Source organism: Macaca thibetana, chromosome 1, assembly GCF_024542745.1.
Source record: "Macaca thibetana thibetana isolate TM-01 chromosome 1, ASM2454274v1, whole genome shotgun sequence".
Lineage (NCBI taxonomy): Eukaryota > Metazoa > Chordata > Mammalia > Primates > Cercopithecidae > Macaca > Macaca thibetana.
In genome coordinates this window covers 188872518-188888528 of record NC_065578.1, presented here as the reverse complement: position 1 = coordinate 188888528, position 16011 = coordinate 188872518, and the positions used below count along the sequence as shown (strand labels likewise).

The 16011-nt window shown below is 36.3% G+C and overlaps 2 protein-coding genes across 10 annotated transcripts in view; both read left to right on the top strand.

Moving 5' to 3' along the window:
- The window catches only part of CACYBP (calcyclin binding protein), a 753822-nt gene that overhangs the window by 127101 nt on the left and 610710 nt on the right, over positions 1-16011 (top strand). The window contains exon 1 of one of the 2 annotated variants that reach the window (XM_050767295.1): positions 7416-7419. The exons of the other annotated variant lie outside the window; for it this stretch is intronic. The gene's annotated coding sequence lies outside the window, so the exon portion shown is untranslated. Of the gene's footprint in view, positions 1-7415; positions 7420-16011 lie in introns of those variants that run through there. 2 annotated transcript variants of the gene reach the window in all.
- RABGAP1L (RAB GTPase activating protein 1 like) overlaps positions 1-16011 on the top strand; it is a 790617-nt gene that overhangs the window by 179862 nt on the left and 594744 nt on the right. The gene's annotated exons all lie outside the window — the stretch shown is intronic.

Sequence of the window (16011 nt, the reverse complement as noted above, 5' to 3'; positions counted from 1 at the left end):
AATATTCTTTATATCCTGCTTAGCAACTTGTTTTTCATCTCAATGTTATGAACACTACATTAAACGATTTCTCACTCTTTTTAATTGCATGGTATTCTGTGGTGTGGATGTAGCATAATTTTGTTTTTCCATTTCTCTTTTGAGGATTCTATAATCAGTTTCCCTTTTTATTTCCTGCTATTACAAATATACAAATAGTATGTACTCTGAAACACAAACAAATATCTGGAATTGAAATTGTTGTAGTATGGAGATCTGTTTTTTTATAGGTACTACCAAATTTCTGTCCAGAAAGATTGCAAATATATGCCCTTTCCTATTGTGTATCCGAGTACCCTTTGTCTCATAAATTTACCAACAGTAGATATTATGTCTTTTCAATTTTTACCACTCTGATTCACAATAAATATCTCATTTTGTTTACATTTCCCTGATTACAAGTGAGGCTTAGCAAGTTTTATATGTTTATTGGGCTAATACGTTTGATTTTTTAGGTAGACTATATGCTGTAAAACCCCACTAAGAACTGCTCTTTCTGTCAGAGATTTAATTTGACAATACCTGTAGTCAAATTTTAAAAATCTGATTGGGTTTATTAGTCTGCCTCCATATTATTCTAAAGGAAAGTCAGAAAAGTAGGGGAAGAACCATGAAAAATTATTCCTTCTTTCCCTTCAAAAGCAGTGGGTGCTCCTTTTGGATTTTTATCTGTTAAGCAGTCTATATTGTTTGGGCTCTCAGTACATTATAGATTTACAGATCAAAACTACTAGGAAAACCAGAAATAATCCATCCTGTGTGAGGGGAGGGGATTTGTGCCTTCCCCTAGAAAGGCATCTTTCTCTTAGATGTTTATTGAGTGTCTTCTCTGCCAGCACTGTGGCTGCTGGCCATTTAGTCCTGTTTCATCCCTGACTGACACCAGCTTTACTTGGTGTGGTGGCAGTAAATCAGATCAAAATGTCGTGCCATTAGAGTAAGACATCTTAATCATGTTTCAACTGACCTAACAAATTTAAATGTTCTGGAGGATGATCTCTGGTGAGAGCTGGAGATCTTACAGTTTGTCAGGAATGTTAAGGTATAAAGGGTGTCTAAAAGCGTATAGTACTTGAAACTTATTTTTGTGGTGATCTCTGGAGAATGCTTTCTGTAATGATAGTAACAACAATAAGCGTTAGCTTTTATTGAGCATTTACACATGCCTGGGATTACTGTCAGCATTTTACATCTGTTCTCCATAGTGTGAGGAAATACTTTCTGGCCTTTGGACTTTTACTCTCATAAGTAGTTGTAGAAGGTCTGCAGCTACACAAAGCCTATTTCTTTAGGAACCTTGTGTCTAGCGGTGCTTGCATAGCCATTTTACCCTCTTTTGCTGCCTATTTAGTGATTAGGATTCAGACTAAAAAATGATTCAGTGATTACCTTGGTGTGATCATTCACACATCATGGTGATAGTGATACACCTGCATATTTTCAGTGAATCTTTGAATTTGAAGAGTTAGAGTCATCTACTGCTTCCCCTTTTCTGAAACAGAATCCCTATAATACCTTGTGAGTGCACTGGCCACTGTGGAAACAGACTGAGTGACTGATTCACAATGGAATTAATTACACTTTCTAGTTAATAGTAAGGAAAATATGTGTGAAACACTTGGTAATTATCCACTTACCAGAAGCTTTTTAACTTGATGTGATCCGTTTTGTCCATTTTTGCTTTGGTTGCCTGTGCTTGTGGGGGAATTGCTCAATACATTGTTGCCCAGACCAGTGTCCTCGAGAGTTTCCCCAGTGTTTTCTTGTAGTAGCTTCATAGGTTTTGGTCTTAGATTTAAGTCTTTAATCCATTTTGATTTGATTTTTGTATATGGTGAGAGGGGCCTAGTTTCATCCCTCTGCATATGGATATTCAATTTTCCTAGCAATAACATTTATTGAAGAGACTGTCCTTTCTTCAATGTAGGTTCTTAGCACCTTTGTCAAAAAAGAGTTCAGTGTAGATGTATGGATTTATTTTTGTGTCCTCTCTTCTGTTCCATTGGTCTGTGTGTCTTTTATTTAATGCCAACCCCATGCTGCTTTGGTTACTATAGCTCTTTAGTATAATTTGAAGTCAGGTAATGTGATTCTTCCAGTTTTGTTCTTTTTGCTCAGGATGGCCATGGCTAGTCTGAGTCTTTTGTGATTCCATATAAATTTTAGGATTGTTTTTTCTATTTCTGTGAAGTATGTCATTGGTATTTTGAAAGGGATTATATTGAATCTGTAGAGTGCTTTGGGTAGTATGGACATTTTAACAATATTGATTTTTCCAGTGCATGAACATGGAATATCTTTTTATTTTTCAGGGTCCTCTTTGATTTCTTTCATCAGTATTTTATAGTTTTCATTATAGAGGTCTTTTGCTTATTTGGTTAAGTTAATTCATAGGTATTTAGTTATTTTTTAGATTGTTTGCTCTTGACTTATAGAAATGCTACTGATTTTTTATGTTGATTTTGGATTCTGCATTTTACTGGATTTATCAATTCAAATAGTTTTTTGGTAGAGTCTTTAGTTTTTCCAAATATAAGATCATATCATCTCCAAAGAAGTGTAATTGGCTTCTTCCTTTTCAATTTGAGTGCCCTTTATACCTTTCTGTTGTCTGATTGCTCTGGCTAGGACTTTCAGTACTATGTTGAATAACTGTGGTGAAGTTGGGCATCCTTGTTGTGTTCCATTATCTTAGAGGAAAGACTTTCAGTTTTCACCCATTCACAATGATACTAGCTGTGGGTCTTTTGTATATGGATTTTATTGTGTTGAGATATGTTGCTTCTGTATCCAATTTTTTTTTTGAGGGGTTTTATCATGAAGGGATTTTGAAGTTTATCAAAAATTTTTAAACATCAATTGAAATGCTCATATGGTCTTTGTCCTTCATTCTGTTGATAATGATGTATCACATTGATTGATTTGTGTATGTTGAATTATCCTTTTATCTCAGGGATAAATCCCAGTTGGTCATGATGAATGATCTTTTTAATGTGTTATCGAGTTTGGTTTGCCTAGCATTTTGTTGAGGATTTTTGTGTAATTGTTCAACAGGGATATTGGGCTGTAATTTTCTTTTTTAAATGTGTTTTTGGTTTTGGCATCAGGGCAATACTGGCCTTGTAGAATGAGTTTGGAAGTATTCCCTTCTCCTCCTTTTTTTGGAATAGTTTCAATAGGATTGATATTAGTTCTTCTTTAAATGTTGGGTAAAGTTCAGTGATGAAGCCATCAGATCCTGGACTTTTCTTTGCTGAGAGATTTTTTATTACGACTTTGATCTCATTACTTCTTATAGGTCTATTCAGGTTTTGGATTTCTTCATAGTTCTATCTTGGTAGGTTGTCTGTGTCTGGGAATTTATCCATTTATTTTAAGTTTTACAATGTATTGGCACGTAGCTGCTCATAGAAGTCTTTAATAATCCTTCAAATATCTGCAGTATTGGTGTAATGTCTTTTTATCTCTGATTTCATTTATTTGGATCTTCTCTTTTTTTTCCTTAATCTGGATAAAGTTTTGTCAATTTTGTTTATCTTTTAAAAAAAAACTTGTCATTTTGTTGATTGGTGTGATATTTATTATTTCTTTTTTTCTGCTAATTTTAGGTTTGGTTTGTTCTTGCTTTTTTAGTTCTTTAAGTTGTATTGTTACGTTGTTTGATGTTTTTCTACTTTTTTGATGTAGGTGCTTATAGCTATAAACTTTCCTTTTAGTACTGCATTTGCTGTATCCCATAGGTTTTAGTATGTTGTGTTTTCATTTTTATTTGTTCCAAGAAATTTTAAAATTTCCTTCTTAATTTCTTCATTGACTCACTGGTCATTCAGGAGCATGTTGTCTAATTTCCATGTGTTTGTATAGTTACCCAAGTTCCTCTTGTTATTGATTTCTAGTTTTATTCAGTTGTGGTCAGAGAAGACACTTGATATAATTTCAGTTTTTTAAAAAAATTTAATACTTTTTTTTGGCCTAACTGATGACCTATCCTTGTGAATGATCCATGAGCTGAGGAGAAGAATTTGTATATCCTGTAGCCATTGGATGAAATGTTCTACAAATGTCTGTTAGGTCTATTTGGACTATGGTGCAGATTAAGTTCCATGTTTCTTTGTTTACTTTCTGTGTGGATGATCTGTTCATTGCTGAAAGTAGAGTGTTGAAGTCTCTAGCTATTATATTGGGGCTGATCTTTTTCTTTAGTTCTAATATTTGCTTTATATATCTGGGTGCTCCGATATTGGGTGCATATATATTTACAATCATTATATTCCATTGCTGAATTGACTGCTTTATCATTACATAGTGACCCCTCTTTGTGTGTGTGTGTGTGTTTTTTTTTTTTTTTCTTTGAGACGGAGTCTTGCTCTGTTGCCCAGGCTGGAGTTCAGTGGTGTGATCTTGGCTCACTGCAAGCTCAACCTCCTGGGTTCATACCATTCTCCTGTCTCTGCCTCCTGAGTAGCTGGGACTACAGACACCTGCCTCCATGCCCAGCTAATTTTTTTGTATTTTTTAGTAGGGACAGGGTTTCACTGTGTTAGCCAGGATGGTCTTGATCTCCTGACCTTGTGATCCGCCCACCTTGGCCTCCCAAAGTGCTGGGATTACAGGTTGTGAGCCATACAATTTTTCTCTTGAAACCTGTTTTGTCTAATTATAGCTTCTCCTGTTCTTTGCAGCTTCCATTTGCATGGAATATCTTTTCCATCCCTTTATTTTCAGTCTGTTGTGTGTCTTTACAGGTGACGTTTGTTTCTCGTAGGCAACAGATCGTTGGGTCTTATTTTTTAAATCCATTTAGCCACTCTGTGTGTTTTTATTGGAGAGTTTAGTCCATTTACATTCTGAATTATTATTGATAAATAAGGACTTACTCTTGCCATTTTGTTATTTGTTTTCTTGTTGCTTTGTTGTATTCTCTTCCTATCTTCCTTTCTGTGAAGGTTTTTTTTTTTTTTTTTTGGTGATGTGCTTTGATTTTTTGCTTTTTATTTTTTGTGATCTTTTGTATGTTTTTTGACTTGAGGTTACCCTGAAACTTGTAAATAACATCTTATAACCCACTATTTTAAACTGATGACAGCTTAACACTGATTGCAACAACAAACATACTATTAGATTGGTGCAAAAGTAATCACAGTTTTTGCCATTACTTTCAATAGCAAAAACTGATTACTTTTGCACTAACCTAGTAACAAACAAGCAAAAAGAAAACTAATAAAAAATCCACACTTTACCTTCATTTGCCCCTCTTTTAAACTTTTTGTTGTTTCTATTTATACCTTTTTATCTTAGGTCTAAGTCTTGAAAAGTTGTAGTTATTTTTTAACAGGTTCTTTTCATCTTTCTACCCAAAATATGAGTAGTTCACTAGTTTAAAAAGCACAATTATAGTGTTGTCATTTTCTGTGTTTGTGTACTTACTATTACCAGTGAGTTTTGTATCCTCAGATAATTTCTTATTGTTCATTAATGTCCTTTTCCTTCAGGTTGAAGAACTCCCTTTAGCATTTCTTGTAGGACAGGTCTGGTGTTGACAAAATCTCTCAGTTTTTGTTGATTTGTGCAAGACTTTATTTCTGCTTCATGTTGGAAGGCTATTTTCACTGAATATACTATTCTAAGTTTTTTTTTTTTTTTTTTACCTTCAGCACCTTAAAATGTCATGGCACTCTCCTGGCCTGTAAGGTTTCCACAGAGAAGTCTACTGCCATACATATTGCAGCTCCATTGTATTTGTTTCTTTGCTCCTGCTGCATTTAGGATCTTTTCTTTATTCTTGACCTTTGGGTATTAGATTGACCTCTGGGTATTATACAGTCTCGACCTTTGCGTGTTACAAAACAACCTTAATGTTGTCTTCTTTGGGTTAAATCTGCTTGGTGTTCTGTAACCTTTTTGTACTTGAATATTGATATCTTTCTCTAGGTTTGGGAAGTTCTTGGTGGTTTTTTTTTTTTTTTTTTTTTTTTTTTTTTGAGATGGAGTCTTGCTCTGTCGCCCAGGCTGAAGTGCAGTGGCACGATCTCGGCTCACTGCAGGCTCCACCTCCTGGGTTCATGCCATTCTCCTGCCTCAGCCTCCCGAGTAGCTGGGACTACAGGTGCCCGCCACCATGCCCGGCTAATTTTTTTGTTTTTGTTTTTTCAGTAGTTACGGGGTTTCACCATGTTACCCAGGATGGTCTCGATCTCCTGACCTCGTGATCCGCCCACCTCGGCCTCCCAAAGTGCTGGAATTACAGGCGTGAGCCACCACGCCTGGCTGGGAAGTTCTGTGTTATTATCCCTTTGAATACACATTCTGCAACTGATCTCTCTCTCTCTCTGCCTCCTCTTTAAGGATAATTATTCTTAAATTTGCCCTCTTGAAGCTATTTTCTAGACTTTGTAGTTACGGTGCATTCTTTTTTATTCTTTCTTTCTTTTATCTCTTCTAATTGTGTGTTTTCAAATAGCCTGTCTTCAAGGTGACTAATTCTTTCTCCTGCTTGATCAGTTCTGGTGTTGAAAGACTATGCTTCATTCTTCAGTATGTCAGTTGAATTTTTCAGCTCCAGAATTTTTGCTTGATTTTAAAAAAATCATTTCAGTCTCTGTTAAATTTATATGATAACGATTCTGAATTCTTTCTCTGTGTTATCTTGAATTTCTTTGAACTTTCTCAGAGCAGCTATTTTGAATTCTCTGTTTGAAAGGTCACATATCTCTGTTACTTTTGGATTGATCACTAGTGCTTCATTTAGTTCATTTGGGAGTTGATGATTTCCTGGATGATCTTAATGCTTATGGATGTTTGTTGGGTGTCTGAGCATTGAAAAATTAGGTATTTATTGTAGTCTTCAAGTTTGGATTTATTTGTACCAGTTCTTCCTGGGAAGGCTTTCCACGTATTCAATGAATTGAGTGTTGTGAGTTAAGTCTTTGGTCACTGCAGGTATATCTGCATAAGAGGGCACCTCAAGCCATCTAATGATTCTTGCAGCATTTTAGAGGTACCTCTTTGGTGGTCTTGGGTAAGATCCAGGAAAATTCTCTGCTTTAGTAGGCAGAGAGACTCTTGTTCTCTTCTCTTACTCTTCTCCAAAGAGAGTCTCTGTCTGTGTACTGAGCTACCTGGTGTTTGGGGAAGGGTGACACAACCATTTCTGTGGCCACCACCTTTGGGACTGTCCTTTATCAGACCTGAAGCCAGCATTGTACAAGGTCTTGTCCATGGCCTGTGGCTCTATTGCCTGGCTACTGCTGATGTTTATTTTAGACCCAAGTGCTCTTCATTTAGCAGGTGATGAATCCTACCAAGAGTGGATTCCCTTTTCCCTTTTGACCTAGAGTGTGTTGCGAAATGTTATCTGAGAGTGACGGCCTGGAATGGGGGCTTCAGGACTCTGCTTGGTGCTTTATTTTACTATTGCTCGGCTGGCATTTAAGTTCCAGGACAAAGTCCTCTTTACTCTCTCCTCTTATTTCCTCAAATTGGAAGGAGTATCCACCAAAGCTGCAAGCTGCGCTGCCTAGAATTACAGGAATGGTGACATAAGCACTCCCTTGGCTGCCCTACCTAGTGTCTGTCTACGTCACATGCACCTCATGTTCCCTTGCTCCAAGCCCAGCACGGCACCAGGACTTTCCAGGAATTACAGTCCTTGTGGCCTAGAGTGCTTTTCAAGTTTATTTAGGAGCCCAGAGTGCTTTAGCCTGTGGTGGTGGGGCTACCTGGAACTCACTGACTGCTGGGATTCCCTCTTGCTAGGGCTGGTCTAAATGCTCCCTCCTTCGGCATGGGCTGAATTTTGTCCTGTGTTACTCTCCGCCGTGATAGGGCAGCAGTGAGTTCCAATGCAAAGTTTTACAATCACTGTGCTCTGTCTCCCCCAAGTACACGGATCCTGTCTCTGAAACACACAGGCACCGTCCAGGGATGAGGGAGTGATGGTGTAGGAATTCAAGACTGTCTTTTTTCCTCACTCCAGTGCCTCTTTCCTTGATAGCTACTCTGTCTTTACCATGTCTGGTATTCGAATTTGCTCAGTGACTCAGTTTGGTTCTTTTCAGTGGTACAAATAGACTTTAGGAGGGGATTATACAAAAATCTGAATGCAGATATGAACCTGGTCTCATTGTTACTTCCTTGACTATCTGATTTCATGTTGTTGTTTTGGCTAGTATTGTGGACTTTTCTCTTTTATTATTGCTTTGTATTTTCGCTTTTAGAATTCCACGCTTGATTGAAGACAGTGATCTGCCCAGTTAGAGATGGGCTCTAACATCTAACATCTAACATCTAACAGATGTTAGCAAGCTTCCTTTTCATCCATTAGTTAAGTTTGAGCTATCTTGATGGGTTCTTTCTTTTCTTCCACCACTTTGCTTCTTTCTTTTAATTCAATTTAATTTTTATTAATTAATTTTTACCTTGCAGCTCCAGCTCAAAGGAAGCTTTGCTTCTATTACCTCCAACACTTGCTTAATTTTTTTATTGTAATTGATTGGCTGCCTTGTAAAAAGCCTTTCTTTGAATGTATGTTTAAAACTAATCCTTTCTGTAGCTATTTATGTATCCTTTCCTATCACCTGCAGAGTGCTTCTCTCCTTTGCTACCTCTCAATTTACTTTGAAAAAAGAGTCATAGATAATAAATTCAAGTAGACATTCCTCAGTTATTGAATGATAACCACATGCTACCCTGTGATTAAGAAAGCATTTTCCTTAATATTGTTAACTGTTCTTCAGATAAGTTGTGTTGACTGCCCTAGGTCTCGAGTATTTTTGACGGGCTTCAATGATTAATGATATGTTTTTATTAATCACTTATGCTTAGCAGCTGCAGGGATTTTTAATTAAACACTTGTTACTAGATTCAGAATGACAGTGATGATGCTCAAGTTGGGAAAGAAATCATTTGAGTTGTAGTCTTTTCTACCTTGAATCTTCTCTCTATAATAAAGCACTCTGCTTTTGACAGTGGGAAATGTTATAATATTTAAGAAATTAAAGATGATTTGTGTTAGCTTTAATGGCTTACATTAGTATGTCAGCTTTTCTATAGAACAAGTATAGTATTCTGATTCTGTCATTTGAGAAACGAGAGATTATATTGCATTTAAGATCATACACGTGGTTTTAGTCTTTCACAGTCCAAAATGACCTAATTTACATGGAGGTAATGAAAATAGATCACTTTTATATTATTCTAGTTAGACAAGTATGATTATTACCTTTTCTGATCTGTGCTGTTTCCTACAGGCTTGCATGATTAATAAGATTTTGGGTGTTTTTCCCTTGTTGTGGTTAGAGGAAAGTTTATAGAACCTATTGTTGCCTATATTATTTTAAGCAAGGATTTATTTACTAAAAACAGTAAAATTAAGAGAAAAATCTCTGAAGACCCTCAATTACATTTTATTTGTGTTCTACTTGGTAGCTTTTAAAGTAATTCTCTGGTTAAAAAAAGAAAAGAAAAAAATGAGATTTTGTGTATTTTTGCCCCAATTTTGTGATTTATTTTTAACTTTATTTGAAAACAAAAAAGAATTGTGTGTATAGATATTTCTTTTATAATGTCAATTAATACTGATTCTGAAAATTTCCTTTTATTATTAGGATGAAAAGCATTGCTAATAGAAACACAATTTTTTTTCAAAGCTGGGAGTGACCAAAATTAAGAGAAACAGCCCTGAAATTATTTTGATTGAAGTATCATACATATTTATTTTGTTTGATCTAAAAATTTACATCTATTGTATCTTATTTTGGTGTTGCACAGTTAGCTACTGATCTCTACATGTTAAAAATCAGTGGATAATAAGAGATAAAACAAACTGGGAATGTGTTTTTAGTTACCTTTGAAGTGACAGACATAAAGCAGAAGACTCAATAACAATAATATTAATTCAAAGAATGATAGCTAACACTTGGGTACTACTGTGTGTCAGGTATTATGTTTAGCACTTCATATATATTTTCATTTAATTTTTACAACACTATGTGATTGAGACTATTATTTCCATTCAACACATGTTTAGATTGAAGTGGTAGTCCTACTGTATGGGTCTGATGACATCTTGTATACTCTGTGTAGTACTGCTTTTTGAAGGAAAACAGTAAACCGCAATAGATGAGGAAAACGTTCATGAAAAGGAGTTGAAGTTAGGCATATTAAAGGAGACTTCACCAAATTCTACTCCCTAAGTTAAGCATAGTCTCTCAGAGATCTCTTCTAATGTTAAAATTTATAGAGGAAGTTGGGACTGCTAGGTATGAATTTTCTTAACTTCCTTTCTTAACATCTTCATAGTTTCCCAAAGTCCCAGTCAAAAGATAAAGTGCCCTCCTGATCAGTCACGTCCCCAAATCTGGGCACTTTCATACTTTTAAGGAATGTACACAGTTCCTCGTCTTTGTCTCTCTATTGTTTTTCCTTACCCTAAGCATGTGAATATATTCTAAAAATAAAGCACTAACAAAAAAATTCTTTATTTCACATTCCAGTGTCATGTGCTAAAAGCTACTATATAACAACAAATAAGATACAGTCCCAGCACTCAAAGAGCCTGGATTCTAGGAAAGAGAAAATACATGTAAACATGAATATTGTAGATATTAAACACACGAGTAAATAAAACCAAACATGTTTTCATGAAAGTTTTATATGTATTATAGTAGAAGTCTACATAGCAAAAAGGAAGGACTGGCCAGTTTTCCGGGAAATGGGAGTTGATAAAGGGAGCATAAGGCTTGCATTGACTGTGCAGTTCTCTTTAGCTATATTAAACCTGTCTCTCATCTTTCTTTATTTCCTGAGTTGGGTAAAGAAGAGTATACATTTAATATCTCCACTTTCCTCTCATATATTCCTCAAACCTGTGCCAGTAGGCATTCATGTTTGTTAAATGGTAATGGCTTGTGATAGCTTACACTTATAGAGCTCTTGCCCTTTGCCAGGCACCCTAATAACATGTTTCACATATAGTAACTTGCTTATTTCTTACAACTACTCTCTAAGATGAGTACTGTTATTAGATACAGACAGCTGAAGCACAGAGAGGTTAAATACCTTGACCCGTGTCACAACTAATAAATGTTGGAACTGGGCTTCAAATCTAGGCCATTTGACTTCGGGACCTATGCGTTATGAATGACTTGTGAACAAAATTCTCTAAAAAGGAATTTGGGGAAAAGAGACTTTTTTCCCAGTCAACAGTTTGCAAACCAGGGAAACATAGCCGTCAGTGTAAAATGAAGAATGCATTTCAGAGAACAAAGAGAAGGTTTGGATTTTATAGAAAAATACGCTTCCTAAATTCCCAATCAGGTCCATTTATGCAAATGAAAGATTTAAATTCATGTAGTTCCCAATAGTTGGCACAGTGGAGTTCTGATTCGTTGATACGGCTGAGCCCTGATTGGCTGGGGCAGGTGAGTCCTGATTGGTTGGTTTCCAAGCCCTAAACCAGAGATCTCTGTCAGATGTTTCTTTCAAATGCCTGGCGGGTGGTGTAGGGTTTTTGGTTATTTATCTTGGCACAGACATCAGGAACTGGTTTGGCTTGATTGTAGAAAGGGAGGGCCTGTGACACTTTTACATCTTTCTGAGAACACTGAGTACATGACTGCTCCCTCACCCAGGATGGCCGCCTGGTTCTGTCTTAAGTTTGAGCATCTCAATTAGCCACAGAGAGTCCGTTTTGTCTGTTGGATAGGGTATACTTTTAACAGACTGAATGAACCTAGTTGCCTTTTACCCATGTCTGCACACAAATGCCTATATGCTAAAGTTCATTTATTTCCAAGGCATACATTTTTCCTAGTTTTAATGGATTTTCCATTGTCCTCTCCCTTCACTCATTGAGGAAATTTTGAATACTCTTATGGCCAAGTACTAATCTAGCACTGCAAATATAGAAATAAAAGTGGCCACTACTATCACAAAACTCATAGTATGGGAGAAAATGTGGAGGAAAATGGATAATTATAATATGACGTGCTAAGTGTTATGATGGTATAGGCCTAAAGGGGGCAATATTTAACCCAGCCAGAAGAGGGTAACCCCTAACCTGAATTATGATGGAAAAGTAGGATTTGGCTAAGCTTCTTTCTATTATTTGTCCTCCCTATTTTTTTGTATTGTAATGGGATACAGTTGCTTTTTCAAAACCTTCAATTACCCCTTTACATATCTGCACTGTTGCATTGTTCCTTCTGTTTTCTTCTTCGTCATGTTCTACTTGTAAGCCTTCTCAGTGTGTCTTTTACTGTACTTTGGTCTCCAGTGTCTTTTTCATTCTTATTTCCTTTTTAGCTTATTCATCCTATCTAGAAACTTGTCTTATCTACTACAGTAGGAAATTTAATTTACTTTTCTTCAGCTCCTTTATTCCTCTCTGGCAGGCTGCCAAAGTGTTTAAAACACTCATGATTATTGGTTTCTTCAGAGAGGAAGATAGATCTGGGTCATATGCTTGATGTGACTGGGATATTCATTTCATTTTTGTTCTTTCTGGGCATCAAGGGAATTTTACCCCTTGAAGTCTCTCAATTAAATCTTCCCCCAATTTACTGTTTCTTGGGCATGTTCCTTTAATGTGCCTAGCTTTTCTGTTTTTGGCACGAGTGCCCAACATTTACTGCATATTGGCACTTGGCACACAGACTGATATCTGCTGAATGCCAGATACAGCCTCCTCTACAAAACATGGTGGGAAAAATTATAAGGGAAGGTAGTATTTGACTCTGGATTCAAACACAGGTTGAATTCTAACCTTTTATCATTTATTAGCAGGATAACCTTAGGCAAGTTACTTAACCTCTCTCTGCCTCAATTTTCTCGTTTTTAAAATGGGCAAACTAATAGTGACTACCTCATTAGGTTTTTAGAGGATTAAATGGGTTAATGCCTTTAAAATTTAGAGCAGTGAATGGAATATAGATAAAAAAGGAAGACATTTAATAAGAGCCTGGGGTTCCTAGCCTCCCTGGCCAAGAACTGTCTTTCCATCCAACTGTTTGGCCCCTGATTTGCTGTTGCCTCTCCCTTACTTGTTCATCAGGGATCTGGTTTTACTTCAAATTGTGCTCATTATATTTTATTTTCCTGTGATTCTCCTCTGATAATCTAGGTTTTTATAGTTCTAATATCCTTTTGTAGTGGAAAATAATTTGGGAGCTTGTCAGGAAGACAGTAATTGTTGTTAACAGTGAGATTTTATAGCTCATTGTTGGAGTTTATAATAATAGGTTTTTGTTTCATATAGCAATAGGAATTGTTCAAAAGTTAAATTTTTTTTGCCATCCTTATCATTATGCATACTTATAAGAGATTAGAATATTTCAGAAATATAAAACTCAGAAATAAACAAAGTATTCCCTAAATATTTCGTGCTTGCTATGTGGTAAGATACTGTTGGAGGTACTGAAACATAATTGCTAGTAATAGTTTGGCATAATTTCTTACAGTTTTTCAAAAAGATCTGTATAGTCATAAAAGTTACATTATTTATGAAAATAAGAATGATATGTTTTGTTTTGCAGGAAAAGTCAACACTAATAATATGCTCTAGAGAAACTATCGCTTGCTTAGATGTTTTTAACATTATAGTAAACTAATATGCCAAGCTTCAAAATGACCAAACATACAACTTGTAGCTGTGGTATTTTGGTGTATTTGGCATTATACCGTAATTTACAGTATATAACATCTGATGACTTTTAGCAGTATCTTGGTACAACAGACTAACTCCTTCCATCCTATCAGAGGTGGAGAGAGGAACTCTTTTCTCCCCATAAACTCTTGATTTTTAATTAATTAATTAATTAGTTTTTCTAGTTTTCATCTCCTGTCTTAATATTGGACTTTGATATTTACCTTTTTTATTCATTTTGTTTATTTTTTAAAAAAATTTTGTGGATGGCCGGGCATGGTGGCTCACACCTGTAATCCCAGCACTTTGGGAGGCCAAGGCAGGCAGATCACAAAGTCAGGAGATCGAGACCATCCCGGCTAACACAGAAATATGCTGTCTCTACTAAAAAAATATGAAAAATAAGCTGGGCGTGGTGGTGGGTGCCTGTAGTACCAGCTACTCTGGAGGCTGAGGCAGGAAAATGGCATGAACCCGGGAGGTGGAGCTTGCATTGAACTGAGATCGCACCAGTGCACTCCAGCCTGGGCAACAGAGGGAGACTCTGTCTCAAAAAAAATATTGTGGATATATAGTAGCTGTATATAGTTATGTGATACATGAGCTGTTTTGGTACAGCCTTGTGTAGAATAATAATGACATCATGGAAAATTGTGTATCTATCCTCTGAAACATCCTTTGTGTTAAAACAATCCTAGTATACTCTTTTAGTTATTTTAAAATGTACAATTATTATTGATTATAGTCTCCCTATTGTATTATTAACTACTAATTTTATTCATTATTTCTTTCTTTCTTTCTTTTTTTTTTTTTTTTTTGACACAGAGTTTCGTTCTTGTTGCCCAGGCTGGAGTGCAGTGGTGCGATCTCGGCTCACTGCAACCTCTGCCTCCAAGGTTCAAGTGATCCTCCTGCCTCAGCCTCTTGAGTAGCTGGGATTACAGGCATGCGCCACCACGCCTGACTAATTTTGTATTTTTAGTAGAGACAGGGTTTCTCCATGTTGGTCAGGCTGTTCTCGAACTCCTGACCTCAGGTGATCCGCCCACCTCAGCCTCCCAAAGTGCTAGGATTACAGGCGTGAGCCACCATGCCTGGCCTCTATTCATTATTTCTAACCTTATTTTTTTAACCCATTAATTATCCCTACCTCCACCCTATCCCCCTACTATCTTTCCCATCTTTTGGTAACCATCCTTCTATTCTCTATCTCCCTGAGTTCAGTTGTTTAAATTTTTAACTCCTCTAGATAAGTGAGTACATTTGATGTTTGTCTTTCTGTTCCTGGCTTATTCACTTAACAAAATGACCTCCAGATCCAATCATGTTGTTGCAAATGATAGACTCTCATTCTTTTCTGTGACTGAATAGTATTCTGTTGTGTACATATACCACCTTAGGTTGCTTCCAAATCTTGGCAGTTGTGAGTGGTGCTGTAATAAACATGGGAGTGCAGATATCTCTTTAATATACTCATTTCCTTTCTTGTGGGTGTATACCTAGCAGTGGGATTGCTGGATCATATGGTAGCTCTATTTTTGGTTTTTTGAGGAAACTCCAAATGGTTCTCTGTAGTGGCTGTACTAATTTACATTCCCACCAACAGTGTACAAAAATTCCCCTTTCTGCACATCCTCACCAATATTTGCTATTGCATGACTTTTGGATATAAGCTATTTTAACTGGGGTGAGATGATAGCTCATTGTAGTTTTGATTTGCATTTTCCTGACGATCAATGATGTTGAGCACCTTTTCATATGCCTCTTTGCCATCTGTATGTCTTTTGAGAACTGTCTATTCAAATCTTTTGTCCATTTTTAAATTGGATTTTTAAATTCTTTTCTATGGAGTTGTTTTAGCTCCTTATATATTCTGGTTATTAATCCATTGTCAGATGGGTAGTTTGCAAATATTTTCTCCCATTCTGTGGGTTGTCTCTTCACTATGTTGATTGTATCCTTTGCTGTGCAGAAACTTTTTAACTTGATATGATCTCATTTGTTCATGTTTGCTTTGGTTGCCTGTGCTTGTGGGATATTACTTAAGAAATTTTTGCCCAGATTGATGTTCTCGAGAGTTTCCCCAATGTTTTCTTGTAGTAGCTTTCTAGGTTTAGGTCTTAGATTTAAGTCTTTAATCTATTTTGATTTGGTTTTTGTATATGACAAGAGTTAGGGACCTAGTTTCATCCCTCTGCCTATGGATATTCAGTTTTCCTGGCACCATTTATTGAAGAGACTATCCTTTCTCGAATGTATATTCTTGGCATCTTTGTCAAAAGAGAGTTCACTGTAGATGCATGGACTTAGTTTCTGTGTTTTCTCTTCTA